We start from the raw sequence: 16,999 nt of genomic DNA on the forward strand, positions 1-16,999 counted from the left end.
CAGGATAGGAGGGCGATATTCATGCGTTTGGAGCATATGATCCCGAGGCCTCCTTGATCCTTAGGTTTGCAGATGTCAGGCCAGCTAACCATGTGGTATTTCTGCTTATTATTGTCGCCGGCCCAGTAGAAGCGGGACTGAATTTTGGCGATCTCATGGTGCAGGGTCTCGTGGAGGTTGTAGAAGCTCATGAGGAACAGGAGGAGGCTGGAGAGGGATGAGTTAATGAGAATGGTCTGAGCCGCCTTTGATAACCATCTACCCTGCCAAGGTTCGATGCGAGTTTGGAGCTTGGTCACGGTCGGGCGCAGGTCCGCGACGGTGAGCCGAGAGTCGCTAATGGGCGTTCCCAGGTAAGTAGTGGGAAAGGCGCCGAGGCGGCAGTTAAGCCGGTTGGCAATGGCAAGCGACTCGGCCCGAGAGTAGCCCATCACCATCACATCACTCTTGTCGAAGTTTATCTTGAGGCCAGACATTTGTTGGAAGCAGAGGAGGAGGAACTTAAGGTTGACGATATCCGACTCCGAGCCTTTGACCATGATAATGGTGTCGTCGGCGTACTGGAGGAGGGAGATCCCGGATCCGCCGGCCAGGTGGGGAGTGATTCCCTGAATGTGGCCCGCAGCCTAGCCTTATCTAGGATGGCGGCAAGCGCGACCACCACCATATTGAACAAGAAGGGGGAGAAGGGATCACCTTGCCTTACCCCACAGGAGGTGGGGAAGTAAGGGCCGATCTCCCCATTGATGTTCACGGCGGTGCGACCGCAAGAGACCATTTGCATTACCCTGGAGATCCAACGGTCGTCGAAGCCCTTATGGAGCAATACTTCCCGAAGGAAGGGCCAACTGTCCGTGTCGTAGGCCTTATGGAAATCAATCTTCAAGAAGACCGCCTTAAGGTGTTTAGCGCGCACCTCGTGGAGGACTTCGTGAAAGACTAGCACCCCATCCAGAATGTATCGCCCTTGAATGAAGGCGGACTGGTTGGGGTGAGTAATCTGGTCAGCAAGGAGGGTCACCGTGGTCATCGTGGAGGACTTCGTGAAAACCAAGCTTTAGCACGATCTCTAAGCGAAAAAGGAAATAGCTTCAATTTAACAATATCATTATCCACATCTTTCTTCTTTTACATATCACACAAATCAACGAAGCTATTTAGATGGGTTGCGACATCTTCACTAGGAAGGCCGGAAAATGGATCTTTCATGACAAGATTCAGCAAAGCAGTATTAATTTCACAAGATTCAGCATCAGTAAGAGGAGCAACCGGAGTGCTAATAAAATCATTACTGCTGGTATTGGTGAAGTCACACAATTTAGTGTTATCTTGAGCCATCGTGACAAGTAAGCAAACTAACACACAAGCAAACAAAAAGCAAGCGGGCAAAAAGATGCAAATAGAGAAAGAGAGGGAGGATAGAGAGAGGGCAAATAAAACGACAAGGGTGAAGTGGGGGAGAGGAAAATGATAGGAAAATGGCAAATAATGTAATGCGGGAGATAAGAGATGCAAATATTGACTTTTGCGTAGACCTCCCCGGTAACAGCGCCAGAAATCCTTCTTGCTACCTCTTGAGCACTGCGTTGGTTTCCCCCAAAGAGGAAGGGATGATGCAGCAAAGTAGCGTAAGTATTTCCCTCAGTTTTTGAGAACCAAGGTATCAATCCAGTAGGAGGCTACGTGCCAGTCACTCGTACCTTCACAAAACAAATAAATCCTCGCAACTAACGCGATAAGGGGTTGTCAATCCCTACACGGCCACTTACGAGAGTGAGATCTGATAGATATGATAAGATATATTTTTGGTATTTTTTTGATAAAGATGCAAAGTAAAATAAAGGCAAAGTAAAAAAGCAAAGGAAATAACTAAGTATTAGGAGATTAATATGATGAAGATAGACCCGGGGGCCATAGGTTTCACTAGTGGCTTCTCTTGAGAGCATAAGTATTCTACGGTGGATGAATAAATTACTGTTGAGCAATTGACATAATTGAGCATAGTTATGAGAATATCTCGGTATGATCATGTATATAGGCATCACGCCCGAGACAAGTAGACCGACTCCTGCCTACATCTACTACTATTACTCCACTCATCGACCGCTATCCAGCATGCATCTAGAGTATTAAGTTAATGAGAACAGAGTAACGCCTTAAGCAAGATGACATGATGTAGAGGGATAAACTCATGCAATATGATGAAAACCCCATCTTGTTATCCTCGATGGCAACAATACAATACGTGCCTTGCTGCCCCTACTGTCACTAGGAAAGGACACCACAAGATTGAACCCAAAGCTAAGCACTTCTCCCATCGCAAGAAAGATCAATCTAGTAGGCCAAACCAAACTGATAATTCGAAGAGACTTGCAAAGATAACCAATCATACATAAAAGAATTTAGAGAAGATTCAAATATTGTTCATAGATAGACTTGATCATAAACCCACAATTCATCGGTCTCAACAAACACACCGCAAAAAGAAGATTACATCGAATAGATCTCCACAAGAGAGGGGGAGAACATTGTATTGAGATCCAAAAAGAGAGAAGAAGCCATCTAGCTACTAACTATGGACCCGTAGGTCTGAGGTAAACTACTCACACTTCATCGGAGGGGCTATGGTGTTGATGTAGAAGCCCTCCGTGATCGATGCCCCCTCCGGCGGAGCTCTGGAACAGGCTCCAAGATGGGATCTCGTGGCTACAGAAAGTTGCGGCGGTGGAATTAGGGTTTTGGCTCTGTATCTGATCGTTTGGGGGTACGTAGGTATATATAGGAGGAAGGAGTACGTCGGTGGAGCAACAGGGGGCCCACGAGGGTGGAGGGCGCCCCCCCTACCTTGTGGCCTCCTATTTTGTGTCTTGAAGTAGGGTCCAAGTCTCATGGGTCTTGTTCGTTGAGAAGATCACGTTCCCGAAGGTTTCATTCTGTTTGGACTCCGTTTGATATTCCTTTTCTTCGAAACCCTAAAACGGGCAAAAAACAGCAATTCTGGGTTGGGCCTCCGGCTAATAGGTTAGTCCCAAAAATAATATAAAAGTGGATAATAAAGCCCAATAATGTCCAAAACAGTAGATAATATAGCATGGAGCAATCAAAAATTATAGATACATTGGAGACGTATCACGCGCGCCCCCTTGGCCGGCCTGCTCCTCCCCCTCCTTTATATACGTGGGCAGGGGGGCACCCCAAAGCACAACAGTCATCTGTTAGCCATGTGCGGTGCCCCCCTCCACAGTTTACCACCTCGGTCATATCGTCGTAGTGCTTAGGTGAAACCCCGTGTCGATAACTTCATCATCGCCGTTGCCATGTTGTCATGCTGATGGAACTCTCCCTCATCCTCAACTGGATTGAGAGCTCGAGGGACGTCATCGTGCTGAACATGTGCTAAACACGGAGGTGTCGTGCGTTCGGTACTTGGATCGGTTGGATCGTGAAGACATTCGACTACATCAACCGCGTTACTAAATGCTTCCACTTTCGGTCTACGAGGGTATGTGGACACACTCTTCCCTCTCGTTGCTATGCATCTCCTAGTTAGATCTTGCATGATCGTATGAATTTTTTTGAATTACTACGTCCCCAACATTAAAAACTTTCATATAAAGTGCATTGAATACTGTGAGAAGTTTGATTCCTTATGATTGTTTTCAGATATAATTATGGTTATATTTGAGTCATGCTAGTGAGTTGTTTTGAATTTGAGAAATACTTGTGCTAAAGTTTGTGATTCCCGTAGCATGCACGTATGGTGAACCATTATGTGATGAAGTCGAAGCATGATTTATTATTGATTGTCTTCTCTATGAGTGACAGTCAGGGACAAGCGATGGTATTTTCCTACAAATCTATCCCCCTAGGAGCATGCACGTAGTACTTCGTTTCGATAACTAATAGATTTATGCAATAAGTATGTGAGTTCTTTATGACCAATGTTGAGTCCGTGGATTATACGCACTCTCACCCTTCCACCATTGTTAGCCTCTCTAGTGTCGCGCAAATTTCGCCGGTACCATAAACCCACCATATACCTTCCTCAAAACAGCCACCATACCTACGTATTATGGCATTTCCATAGCCATTCTGAGATATATTGCCATGCAACTTTCCACCGTTCCGTTTATTATGACACATTCCATCATTGTCATATTGCTTTGCATGATCATGTAGTTGACATCATATTTGTGGCAAAGCCACCTTTCATCATTTTTATACACGTCTCTCTTTATTCATTGCACATCCTGGTACACCGCCAGAGGCATTCATATAGAGTCATATTTTGTTCTAGTATTGAGTTGTAATTCTTGAGTTCTAAGTAAATAAAAGTGTGATGATCTTCATTATTAGAGCATTGTCCTATGTGAGGAAAGGATGATGGAGACTATGATTCCCCCACAAGTCGGGATGAGACTCCGAACGAAAAAATGAGAGAAAAGAGAGAAGGGACAATGTGACTAATCTTTTACCACACTTGTGCTTCCAAGTAGCACCATGATCTTCATGATAGAGAGCCTCATATGTTATCACTTTCATATACTAGTGGGAATTTTTCATTATAGAACTTGGATTGTATATTCCAATGATGGGCTTCCCAAAATGCCCTAGGTTTTCGTGAGCAAGCGAGTTGGATGCACATCCACTTAGTTTGTTTTTGAGCTTTCATAAACTTATAGCTCTAGTGCATCCGTTGCATGGCAATCCCTACTCACTCACATTGATATCTATTGATGGCCATCTCCATAGCCTGTTGATATGCCTAGTTGATGTGAGACTATCTCCCTCTTTTTTTCTTCTCTACAATCACCTTCTATTCCACCTATAGTGCTATGTCCATGGCTCACGCTCATGTATTGCGTGAAAGTAGAAAAAGTTTGAGAACATCAAAAGTATGAAACAATTGCTTGGTTTTTCATCGGGGTTGTGCATGATTTGAATATTTTGTGTGATGAAGATGGAACATAGCTAGACTATATGATTTTGTAGGGATAAGCTTTCTTTGGCCATGTTATTTTGAGAAGACATAATTGCCTTGTTAGTATGCTTGAAGTATTATTGTTTTTATGTCAATATTAAACTTTTGTTTTGAATCTTACGGACCTGAACATTCATGCCACAATAAAGAAAATAACATGGATAAATATGTTAGGTAGCATTCCACATCATTTTTTTGTTTTTACCATTTACTACTCGAGGACGAGCAGGAATTAAGCTTGGGGATGCTTGATACGTCTCCAACGTATCTATAATTTTTTATTGTTCCATGCTATTATATTATCTGTTTTGGATGTTTTATATGCATTAATATGCTATTTTATATTATTTTTGGGACTAACCAATTAATCTAGAGGCCAGTGCCAGTTCCTGTTTTCCCCTATTTTTGAGTTTTGCAGAAAAGGAATACCAAACAGAGTCCAAACGGAATTAAACCTTCGCGATGATTTTTCTTAGACTAGAAGACAACCAGGACACTTGGAGATGAAGTCGGAGGAGCCACGAGGCGGCCACAAGGACGAAGGGCGCGCCCACCCTTGTGGGCCCCTCCTGCACCTCCCGACCTAATTCTTTCGCCTATATATTCACATATATCCCCAAACCAACAAAGGCATCCATGAAAACACTTTTCCACTGCCGCAACCTTCTGTACCCGTGAGGTCCCATCTAGGGAGCTTTTCCGGCACCCTGCCGGAGGGGGATTCGATCACGAAGGGCTTCTACATCAACTCTATTGCCCTTCGGATGAAGCCTGAGTAGTTTACCTCATACCTAAGGGTCCATAGCTAGTAGCTAGATGGCTTCTTCTCTCTCTTTGATTCTCAATACCATGTTCTCCTTGATGTTCTTGGAGATCTATTCGATGTAATACTTTTTGCGGTGTGTTTGCCGAGATCCGATGAATTGTGGATTTATGATCAGCTTATCTATGAATGTTATTTGAATCTCCTCTGAATTCTTTTATGCACGATTTGATATCTTTGTAATTCTCATCGAACTATCTGTTTGGTTTGGCCGACTAGATTGGTTTTTCTTGCAATCAGAGAAGTGCTTAGCTTTAGGTTCAATCTTGCGGTGTCCTTTCCTAGTGACAGTAGGGGCAGCAAGGCATGTATTGTATTGTTGCCATCGAGGATAAAAAGATGAGGTTTTCAACATATTGCTTGAGTTAATTCTCTACATCATGTCATCATACTTAATGCATTACTCCATTCTTTATGAACTTACTACTCTAGATGCATGCTGGATAGCGGTCGATGTGTGGAGTAATAGTAGTAGATGCAGAATCGTTTCGGTCTACTTGACACGGACATGATACCTATATTCATGATCATTGCCTTAGATATCGTCATAATTTTGCGCTTTTCTATCAATTGCTAAGCAATAATTTGTTCACCCATCATATTATTTGCTATCTTGAGAGGAGCCTCTAGTGAAACCTATGGTCCCCGGGTCTATTTTCCATCATATAAGTTTTTATTTTCCATCATATAAGTTTCCGATCTACAATATTAGTTTTCGATCTACTATTTTGCAATCTTTTACTTTCCGTCTATAAATTAAAAATACCAAAAATATTTACTTTACAGTTTATCTATCTCTATCAGATCTTACTTTTGCAAGTAACCGTGAAGGGATTGACAACCCCTCTATCACGTTGGGTGCAAGTTGTTTGATTGTTTGTGTAGGTACTTGGTGATTTGTGCGTTGTCTCCTACTGGATTGGTACCTTGGTTCTCAAACTAAGGGAAATACTTATCTCTACTTTGCTCCATCACCCTTTCCTCTTCAAGGGAAAAACCAATGCAAGCTCAAGAAGTAGCACTGTTTCTTTCTCCTCCCCTGTAAATGACCTTGGTTCTCCCATTATATAGGTCTAGGGGCACCACAATGGTCGACTAATTGTGTGTGAACGGGTGCACAAAGTTGTAGATGTTGCATGCAACTTGTCGTCGGTTTTGTCGGTAGATGACCTGACCCTAGTAGTGTCGGGTACTCAAGCGCTTCTGCTTGATGTGACGTGCCACACCGTCCTTCTTCTGTTTAAGGAATGTGCTAGGGTTGGGTCACATCATTCTAATCGCCGAGACCCGGCCATGACCAGCTCGAGACACCCGTCTGTTCTGGTCTTTGTCATGATGGCATATTTTCGTAGGCCGGCGACGGGCTATGAGGTATAGCCGGGGCGGGCATTAAATGCTCGGTTGGTGGAGTGCTTCGCAAGGGCCACCAGCCCTTGCGACACATGTGTTCGCTGCTCGGGGCTCCAGCCCCAGATTCTGTCAGTGCTGGCATCATTTGCTTCCTGATGATCCTTTGTGACTGGTGTTGTCATAGTAGCCGTGTATCAATGCATGTCTTCGGGTGGGAAATAATAGTCAAAAGGTAAATGAACCTTTTTCCAAGTTTTAATCTGATTTGGTATTTCCAATGAAGCCCATTTATGTAAAATTAGGGATACCTCTGTTCCCAATAATCTGTCACAGTGGTTCGATGACTTAACCTGAGAAGGGGGTGTGGACCCTGTTCAGTTGGTGAGGGGTCTGAAGGCCCCTTCCCTCTTTTGCACAAGGTCACAGTCAGCCACTAACGACCGCTCATCGACGTTCGTAGTCGTGCATGCGGCGATAAGTACTTCATTTGCTATGACAGTGTGGACGAGGATTGCGAGTGTCGGCACAACGGCCGCACCCAAGGCAGGGATTTTGACATCATCGCGAGGGTTTTCTTCCCTTGCTCCGATCCAATTTGATTTTTCCTTTGATCGGTACCTCGACTGAGGCGGCCAAAACTTCGCTTGAGGCAACTCTAATTTCGACTGTGACAGGGGCGAGGTCAATTTGATGTTCCTTCGTCCGCTCCTGCTCCACCTCCACCTCCGGCGGCGTTGTAAGTACAATGCACCTCTCTATGTAGATTGGGATTTTTGGTTGGTTGCTTCTCCCGATTTGTGGATTGGATTGTTTAGGATTATGCATTGATCGATAAGACTTTGCACTGATCCAAACACGCTTAATGAACTGACTAGATTGTTTTTGTTTCTTGTTTTTTTGAACTGACTAGATTAGATTCGATTTTACCACCGATTGTGCATTGCTTTGATTGGCAGAGGATTGGTAGGATTTCTATGTGTGCTCACTCATGTGTTCATAACTAGATTGATTGGTAGGACTGCTCACTGATCTGTAGATTGATTGCTAGGATTGCTATATGTTTTTTTGAAGGACCAACCTAGGTTGGTGTTTCATTGAAATTAAGCAGGGAGCAGATAACAAAGTGACAAGGCAGGGATCCGGAGATCAAGGATGAAGGAATAATAAATTAGAGAAAACAAAGTGCCCATGGCACAAAACAGCTAGCCTACTCTCCCGGCGGGTCCCCGAAGGGGCTCTGAAAGAACTTGATGCCGGCTTGTTGCCAGAGGATTAGCCCTCTTCTGATCGCGAGAAGCACGTCTTCCACCTTGGCCTCTTTTGCCCTAAAAACGTAATGGTTTCTCTCCTGCCAGGTCTCCCACAAGGCAAGCATTGCAAGAGCCTTGATTGCTTTCCTGTGTTTTGATGGCGTAGCTTCACTCATTGCTTTGATCTTGTATAGAGAGTTGTGGTTGCGATCCAAGTTGCCTGACCCAAGGTGCGACAGCACTGCCAGGTAGAAAGGGCATTCCAGGTTGCTGTCGCGAAGTGGCAATGCCAAAACAGATGCTCGGAGCTTTCTAGGTTACGGAGGCATAGCTGACAGAAGTAGCTGTTTGGCCAACCCCGACGCTGCAACCTATCATTGCACCAGAGGCGGTCTTGGTGAAGCAGCTAGGCGAAGATCTTCAGTTTTGCAGGCACCCAAGTGTTCCAAATCAGCTCACGAAACAGAGTTTGCAAAGAGCCTTGGAAGTGGGCGCAGTAGGCTGATCGAGCAGTGTACTGCTCAGAGGCAGCAATCCTCCATCTGATCTGGTCCTGGCTGGCCTCCTGGAGAGCGAGGTGGTGTGGGTGCAGCCGTCTATGCAGAGTGAGCACATCCTGTACAATTGAGCTGGCGTCGCCGTGCACCAGGTATGAAATCCAGCGGTCTTCGGAGTGTGCTCATACCTCTCCAACGTATCTATAATTTTTGATTGCTCCATGCTATATAATCTACTGTTTTGGACACTATTGGTCTTTATTATCCACTTTTATATTATTTTTGGGACTAACCTACTAACCGGAGGCCCAACCCAGAATTGCTGTTTTTTTGCCTATTTTAGGGTTTCGAAGAAAAGGAATATCAAACGGAGTCCAAACGGAATGAAACCTTTAGGAACGTGATTTTTGGAACGAACAAGACCCAGGAGACTTGGACCTTACGTCAGGCAATCAACAGGGAAGCTACGAGGTAGGGGGGCGCGCCTACCCCCCCCAGGGCGCGCCCTCCACCCTCGTGGGCCCCCTGTTGCTCCACCGACATACTTCTTCCTCCTATATATATACCTACGTACCCCCAAACAATCAGATACGGAGCCAAAACCCTAATTCCACCGTCGTAACTTTCTGTATCCATGAGATCCCATCTTGGGGCCTTTTCCGGAGCTCCGCCGGAGGGGGCATCGATCACTGAGGGCTTCTACATCAACACCATAGCCTCTCCGATGAAGTGTGAGTAGTTTACCTCAGACCTACGGGTCCATAGTTATTAGCTAGATGGCTTCTTCTCTCTTTTTGGATCTCAATACAAAGTTCTCCCCCTCTGTTGTGGAGATCTATTCGATGTAATCTTGTTTTTGCAGTGTGTTTGTTGAGACCGATGAATTGTGGGTTTATGATCAAGTTTATCTATGAACAATATTTGAATCTCCTCTGAATTCTTTTATGTATGATTGATTATCTTTGCAAGTCTCTTCGAATTAACAGTTTGGTTTGGCCTACTAGATTGATCTTTCTTGCGATGGGAGAAGTGCTTAGCTTTGGGTTCAATCTTGCGGTGTCCTTTCCCAGTGACAGTAGGGGCAGCAAGGCACGTATTATATTGTTGCCATCGAGGATAACAAGATGGGGTTTTCATCATATTGCATGAGTTTATCCCTCTACATCATGTCATCTTGCTTAAGGCGTTACTCTGTTCTTATGAACTTAATACTCTAGATGCATGTTGGATAGCGGTCGATGTGTGGAGTAATAGTAGTAGATGTAGGCAGGAGTCGGTCTACTTGTCTTGGAAGTGATGCCTATATACATGATCATACCTAGATATTCTCATAACTATGCTCAATTCTGTCAATTGCTCAATAGTAATTCGTTCACCCACCTTAAAATACTTATGCTCTCGAGAGAAGCCACTAGTGAAACCTATGGCCCACGGGTCTATCTTCATCATATTAATCTTCCAATACTTTGTTATTTTCATTGCCTTTTATTTTAATTTGCATCTTTATCATAAAAATACCAAAAATATTATCTTATCATATCTATCAGATCTCACTCTCGTAAGTGAACGTGTAGGGATTGACAACCCCTTATCACGTTGGTTGCGAGGATTTATTTGTTTTGTGTAGGTGCGAGGGACTCGCATGTAGCCTCCTACTAGATTGATACCTTGGTTCTCAAAAACTGAGGGAAATACTTACGCTACTCTGTTGTATCACCCTTTGCTCTTCAAGGGAAAACCAGTGCAAGTGCTCAAGAGGTAGCAAGAAGGATTTCTGGCGCCATTGTCGGGGAGGTTCGCGCAAGTCAAGATTTGACTCCCGACAACGAGCCATTTCTGGCGCCGTTGCCGGGGAGGTCTACGCAAAAGTCAACATACCAAGTACCCATCACAAACCCTTATCTCCCGCATTACATTATTTGCCATTTGCCTCTCGTTTTCCTCTCCCACACTTCACCCTTGCCGTTTTATTCGCCCTCTCTCTCTATCCTCCCTGTCTTTTTCGTTTACCTCTTTTCCGTTTGCTTGTCGTTATGGCGAGTCCTCTATCTTCTCCGTTGTCTCCCGAGAATGAAGTTCTAAATTTTAAGCAAAGGGAGGGAGAAAATCTAAAAGATGTTTGGTATAGAATTTGCAATGCTCAAAATAGATCTACCAGGAAGCAATCTACTTCCGTTCTTCTTTGCAATTTTTATGTAGGTGTCGCTTCTTGGTACAGATATGTCCTTGATACCATTACCGAAGAGAATTTCTTGGGTAGCCACACTTCTGATTCTTATAATGCTATGGTATATTTATTTGGCTCACCACCTCTTTTGGTTAATGGAACTATGTTAACTTTGGAGCATGTAATGCAAAAACTTGAAATTATTGAAAATAAAGTTGCTACCATTGAGTTGATTGAAAATTTCGATAAAAAGATCCACAACCAAATTACCTAATATGGATCTAAAGTAGGAGTAACTTTGAAAAATATTAAAGAGAAGGAATCTATAGTTAATGAAAGAATAAATGATGATTCCACTAGAATTGATAAACTTGAGGGTATCATTACCAACTTGGGAACCGCTTTTTCTTCCGTAAATAATACCCCAATTCCTCCAACTAAAATTGCCAAGCTCATGTATGTTCCTAAAAATAAAGGTGAATCCTCTAGCAAATAAACTGCGGATCTCTAATCTATAAGTATTCATCCTAATCTTTTTGCTATCATTAAGGAACCATTTGTTACAAATGAATTTTTCGGTGTTGTGCCTAAAAGTTTGATAATAAATAAAAAGAAAGAAATTCCTAAGGATGGTAGATGCCTCATTGAAGAATTACCAACCAAAGATAACAATACCTAGATCTATCCTTGCTTTTTATGCCTAGCTAGGGGCGTTAAACGATAGCGCTTGTTGGGAGGCAACCCAATTTTATTTTTATTCTTTGATTTTTGCTCCTGTTTAGTAATAAATAATTTATTTAGCCTCTGTTTTGGTTGTGTTTTTTGTGTTTAATTAGTTTTTGTTCCAAGTAGAACCGTTGGGAAGACTTGGGGAAAGTCTTGTTAATCTTGCTGTAAAAAACAGAAACTTTAGCACTCACGAGAACTCCTACCATTTTTATTTGGAAAGTGATATTTAGTTAATACTTTTTGCAGATGATTAATAGATAAATTCCTCACGTCCATAAATTTATTTTAGAATTTTTGGGGTTCCAGATCTTGCGCTAGCTAGAGATTACTACAGACTGTTCAGTTTTTGACAGATTCTGTTTTTTCGTGTGTTGTTTGCTTATTTTGATGAATCTATGGCTAGTAAAATAGTTTATAAACCATAGAGAAGTTGGAATACAGTAGGTTTAACACCAATATAAATAAAGAATGAGTTCATTACAGTACCTTGAAGTGGTCTTTTGTTTTCTTTCGCTAACGGAGCTCACGAGATTTTCTACTTTAAGTTTTGTGTTGTGAAGTTTTCAAGTTTTGGGTAAAGATTTGATGGATTATGGAACAAGGAGTGGAAAGAGCCTAAGGTTGGGGATGACCATGGCACCCCCAATATAATCTAAGGACACCAAAAAGCCAAAGCTTGGCGATGCCCCGGAAGGCATCCCCTCTTTCGTCTACTTCTATTGGTAACTTTACTTGGAGCTATATTTTTATTCACCACATGATATGTGTTTTGCTTGGAGCATCTTGTATTATTTAAGTCTTTATTTGTTAGTTTACCACAATCATCCTTGATGTACACACCTTTTGAGAGAGACACGCATGATTCGGAAATTGTTAGAATACTCTATGTGCTTCACTTATATCTTTTGAGTTATATAGTTTTGCTCTAGTACTTCACTTATATCTTTTAGAGCACGGTGGTGGATTTGTTTTATAGAAACTATTGATCTCTCATGCTTCACTTAGATTATTTTGAGAGTCTTAAATAGCATGGTAATTTGCTTAAATAATCCTAATCTGCTAAGTATACAAGATTAATAATAAAATTCTCTTATGAGTGTGTTGAATACTATGAGAAGTTTGATACTTGATAATTGTTTTGAGATATGGAGATGGTGATATTAGAGTCATGATAGTTGAGTAGTTGTGAATTTGAGAAATGCTTGTGTTAAGGTTTGTGATTCCCGTAGCATGCACGTATGGTGAACCTTTATGTGATGAAGTCGGAGCATGATTTATTTATTGATTGTCTTCCTTATGAGTGGCGGTCGGTGACGAGCGATGGTCTTTTCCTACCAATCTACCCCCCTAAGAGCATGCGCGTAATAATTTGCTTTGATAACTTGTACTCCCTCCGTTCTGAATTACTTGTCTTGAATTTGTCTAGATACGGATGTATCTAGACTCATTTTAGTGCTGGATACCTCCGTATCTAGACAAACCTAAGACAAGTAATTCGGAACGGAGGGAGTATATTTTTGCAATAAGTATGTGAGTTCTTTATGACTAATGTTGAGTCCATGGATCATATGCACTCTCACCCTTCCACCATTGCTAGCCTCTCTAATACCGCGCACCTTTCGCCGGTATCATACAGCCACCATATACCTTCCTCAGAACAACCACCATACCTACCTATTATGGCATTTCCATAGCCATTCTGAGATATATTGCCATGCAACTTACCACCATTCCGTTTATTATGACACACTTCATCATTGTCATATTGCTTTGCATGATCATGTAGTTGACATCGTATTTGTGGCAAAGCCACCGTTCATAATTGTTTCGTACATGTCACTCTTGATTCATTGCATATCCCGGTACACCGCCAGAGGCATTCACATAGAGTCATATTTTGTTCTAAGTATCGAGTTGTAATTCTTGAGTTGTAAGAAAATAAAAGTGTGATGATCATCATTATTAGAGCATTGTCCCAGTGAGGAAAGGATGATGGAGACTATGATTCCCCCACAAGTCGGGATGAGACTCCGGACGAAAAAATATACAAAAAAGAGGCCATAAAAAAAGAGAAAAGGCCCAAACAAAAAAATGAGAGAAAAAGAGAGAAGGGACAATGCTACTATCCTTTTACCACGCTTGTGCTTCAAAGTAGCACCATGATCTTCATGATAGAGAGTCTCCTATGTTGTCACTTTCATATACTAGTGGGAATTTTTCATTATAGAACTTGGCTTGTATATTCCAATGATGGGCTTCCTCAAATTGCCCTAGGTCTTCTTGAGAAAGTGAGTTGGATGCACACCCACTTAGTTTCTTTTTGAGCTTTCATATACTTATAGCTCTAGTGCATCCGTTGCATGGCAATCCCTACCCACTCACATTGATATCTCTTAATGGGCATCTCCATAGCCCGTTAATACGCCTAGTTGATGTGAGACTATCTTCTCCCTTTTTGTCTTCTCCACAACCACCATTCTATTCCACCTATAGTGCTATGTCCATGGCTCACGCTCATGTATTGCGTGAAAATTGAAAAAGTTTTGAGAATGTCAAAAGTATGAAACAATTGCTTGTCTTATCATCGGGGTTGTGCATGATTTAAATATTTTGTGTGGTGAAGATAGAGAATAGCCAGACTATATGATTTTGTAGGGATAACTTTCCTTGGCCATGTTATTTTGAGAAGACATAATTGCTTAGTTAGTATGCTTGAAGTATTATTATTTCTATGTCAATATTAAACTTTTGTCTTGAATCTTTCGGATCTGAATATTCATACCACAATTAAGAAGAATTACATTGAAATTATGCCAAGTAGCATTCCACACCAAAAGTTCTGTTTTTATCATTTACCTACTCGAGGACGAGCAGGAATTAAGCTTGCAGATGCTTGATACCTCTCCAACGTATCTATAATTTTTGATTGCTCCATGCTATATTATATAATGTTTTGGACATTATTGGGCTTTATTATCCACTTTTATATTATTTTTGGGACTAACCTACTAACCGGAGGCCCAGTCCAGAATTGCGTTTTTTTTGCCTATTTTAGGGTTTCGAAGAAAAGGAATATCAAACAGAGTCCAAACGGAATGAAACCTTCGGGAACGTGATTTTTGGAACGAACAAGGCCCGGGAGACTTGGACCCTACGTCAAGCAATCAATAGGGAAGCCACGAGGTAGGGGGCGCGCCCTCCACCCTCATGGGCCCCCAAAAGACTGCAGCACCGTGTTGAGGTCGATGTCGTTGCAGAAAATCGGAGTCGTCGTGGATTTGGCATTGTTTATCTTCAGGCCCGTGGTGTCGCCGAAGCTCTCTAGCATGTCCATTAGATAATCGATCTCCTCCTTGATGGGGTTTGCAAAAATAATGGCGTCATCCACATATAAGCTAACCCTAAATTTGATCTCCCTGCCTGGCACCGGCGTAATGACGAGATCTTCTTCAGCCGCTTTGAGCAGGTGATGGATGTGATCATTCGCACGGATGAAGAGAAGCGGCGACAGGGGGTCGCCTTGCCGAAGGCCGCGCCAGTGCATGATTGTTTGTCCAGGTACACCATTGAGGAGGAAGGCAGACGATGAAATGGTGAGCAGCAGAGTAATCCAATCACGCCATCTAGCACTAAACCCTAAAGTCTCCATGAGATCGAGTAGATATTCCATGATACGTTATCAAAAGCTCTGGAGATGTCTAGCTTGAGGAGGACAGCTGGCGTCTTTTTGCGGTGCAGTGCTCTAACACAGTTTTGGGCGTAGATGAAGCTGTCGTGCAGGCATCTGGTTTTCAGAAAAGCTGTCTGGGCCGGTGATATGATGCTTTGAACAACCGGAGCTAGCCTGATCGAGAGCACTTTGGAGACTAACTTGGCTATGGAGTGTATTAGGCTAATCGGACGGTAGTCGCTGATGTCGCACGCGCCGTCTTTCTTGGGGATTAGGGCTACGATCGCCGAGTTGAGCAAGCCAAAATTGCTCCCAACCAAGTTGTAGAATTGGTTGAAAGCCTGCATAATGTCTTCTTTGATTATCTACCAGCATGATCAGAAGAACAAGCCATTGAATCCGTCCGGCCCGAGGGATTTCTCTGTCGGCGTGGCCTGGATCGCCGCCCACACCTCGTGCTCAGAAAAAGGGTTGTCCAGTCCACCACCTTGAATTGTTGGCATGTGAATTTGACCCCAGTTTATCGTAGTTGATCCCTGCTTGGTAGACCCGAGGATGCTGTCAAAATGGTTGTGTATGGACGCTTCCTTGTCGTTGTGCACCGTGGCTACTATTTCATTGACTTTTCAAAGAATGGATGAAGTTCTTCCTCCTTCTCGAGTAGATTTTCGCCATGAAGAAATTGGTTGGGGCATCGCGAGAGCGCAGCCAGGTGAGCCTAGAGGCCTGCCTCTTCCTGCATCGCTCGTTCGACGACAGCCCCAGCAACCTGAGCTTGAGGCCTTTTCGCAGGTCTCGTTCGGCCGGCGAGAGCTAGCGCCTTTCCTGGGCCTCGTCAAGGCGCAAAATGACCTCGCAGGCCATGTGGACTTGCAGCTTTGCGTCGCCGAAGAGGCTCCGACTCCAAATGCGGAGGTCCTTGGCCGTACGGGCAAGATGGACGTGGAGGCGGGTGAACGCACATGAAGCAGCCACTGGCCGCACCCAGGCCGCGGTCACCGTGTCCGCGAAGCGCGGCCTGAAAGACTCGAACTTGAAGCACCTGCGACGACGGGGGCCCGCCGCGTCCGACAGCACAAGTGGGCAGTGGTCGGAGCAAGCCGTGGAGGCGGCCATCAGCATGGCCAGGGGGAAAAGGGTTTCCCAAGGCATGTTGCAGAAGAACTTGTCGATGCCCACCAGGGTTGGGCTGTCGTGCACATTGCTCCAAGTGAACTTGCGGTTCCCGCATTTGATTTGGCGAAGACCAGCTCTATCTATGGCTGCCCTGAAACGTCCCATCAGCCTCCTATTGAGGTTGAGGTGGTTCTTCTCCCTAGCCTCGTAGATTTGATTGAAATCGTCGTTGATTATCCAAGGCTCAGAAACAGGCAGGGCAGAGTTCGCGATCTCGGCAAGGAAGGCCTCCTTGCTCGCGTCGTCAGTCGGTCCATAAACCGTGGTTAACTAGAAGGAGGTCGGGTGACTAGCTACGGTGACCTTGACCGTGATTGCAAATTGTCCAACGGCATGGGTGACGATGTCTACCAGGT

This window comes from Triticum urartu, chromosome 6 (assembly GCF_003073215.2).
Source record: "Triticum urartu cultivar G1812 chromosome 6, Tu2.1, whole genome shotgun sequence".
In the NCBI taxonomy this organism is placed as follows: Eukaryota; Viridiplantae; Streptophyta; class Magnoliopsida; order Poales; family Poaceae; genus Triticum; species Triticum urartu.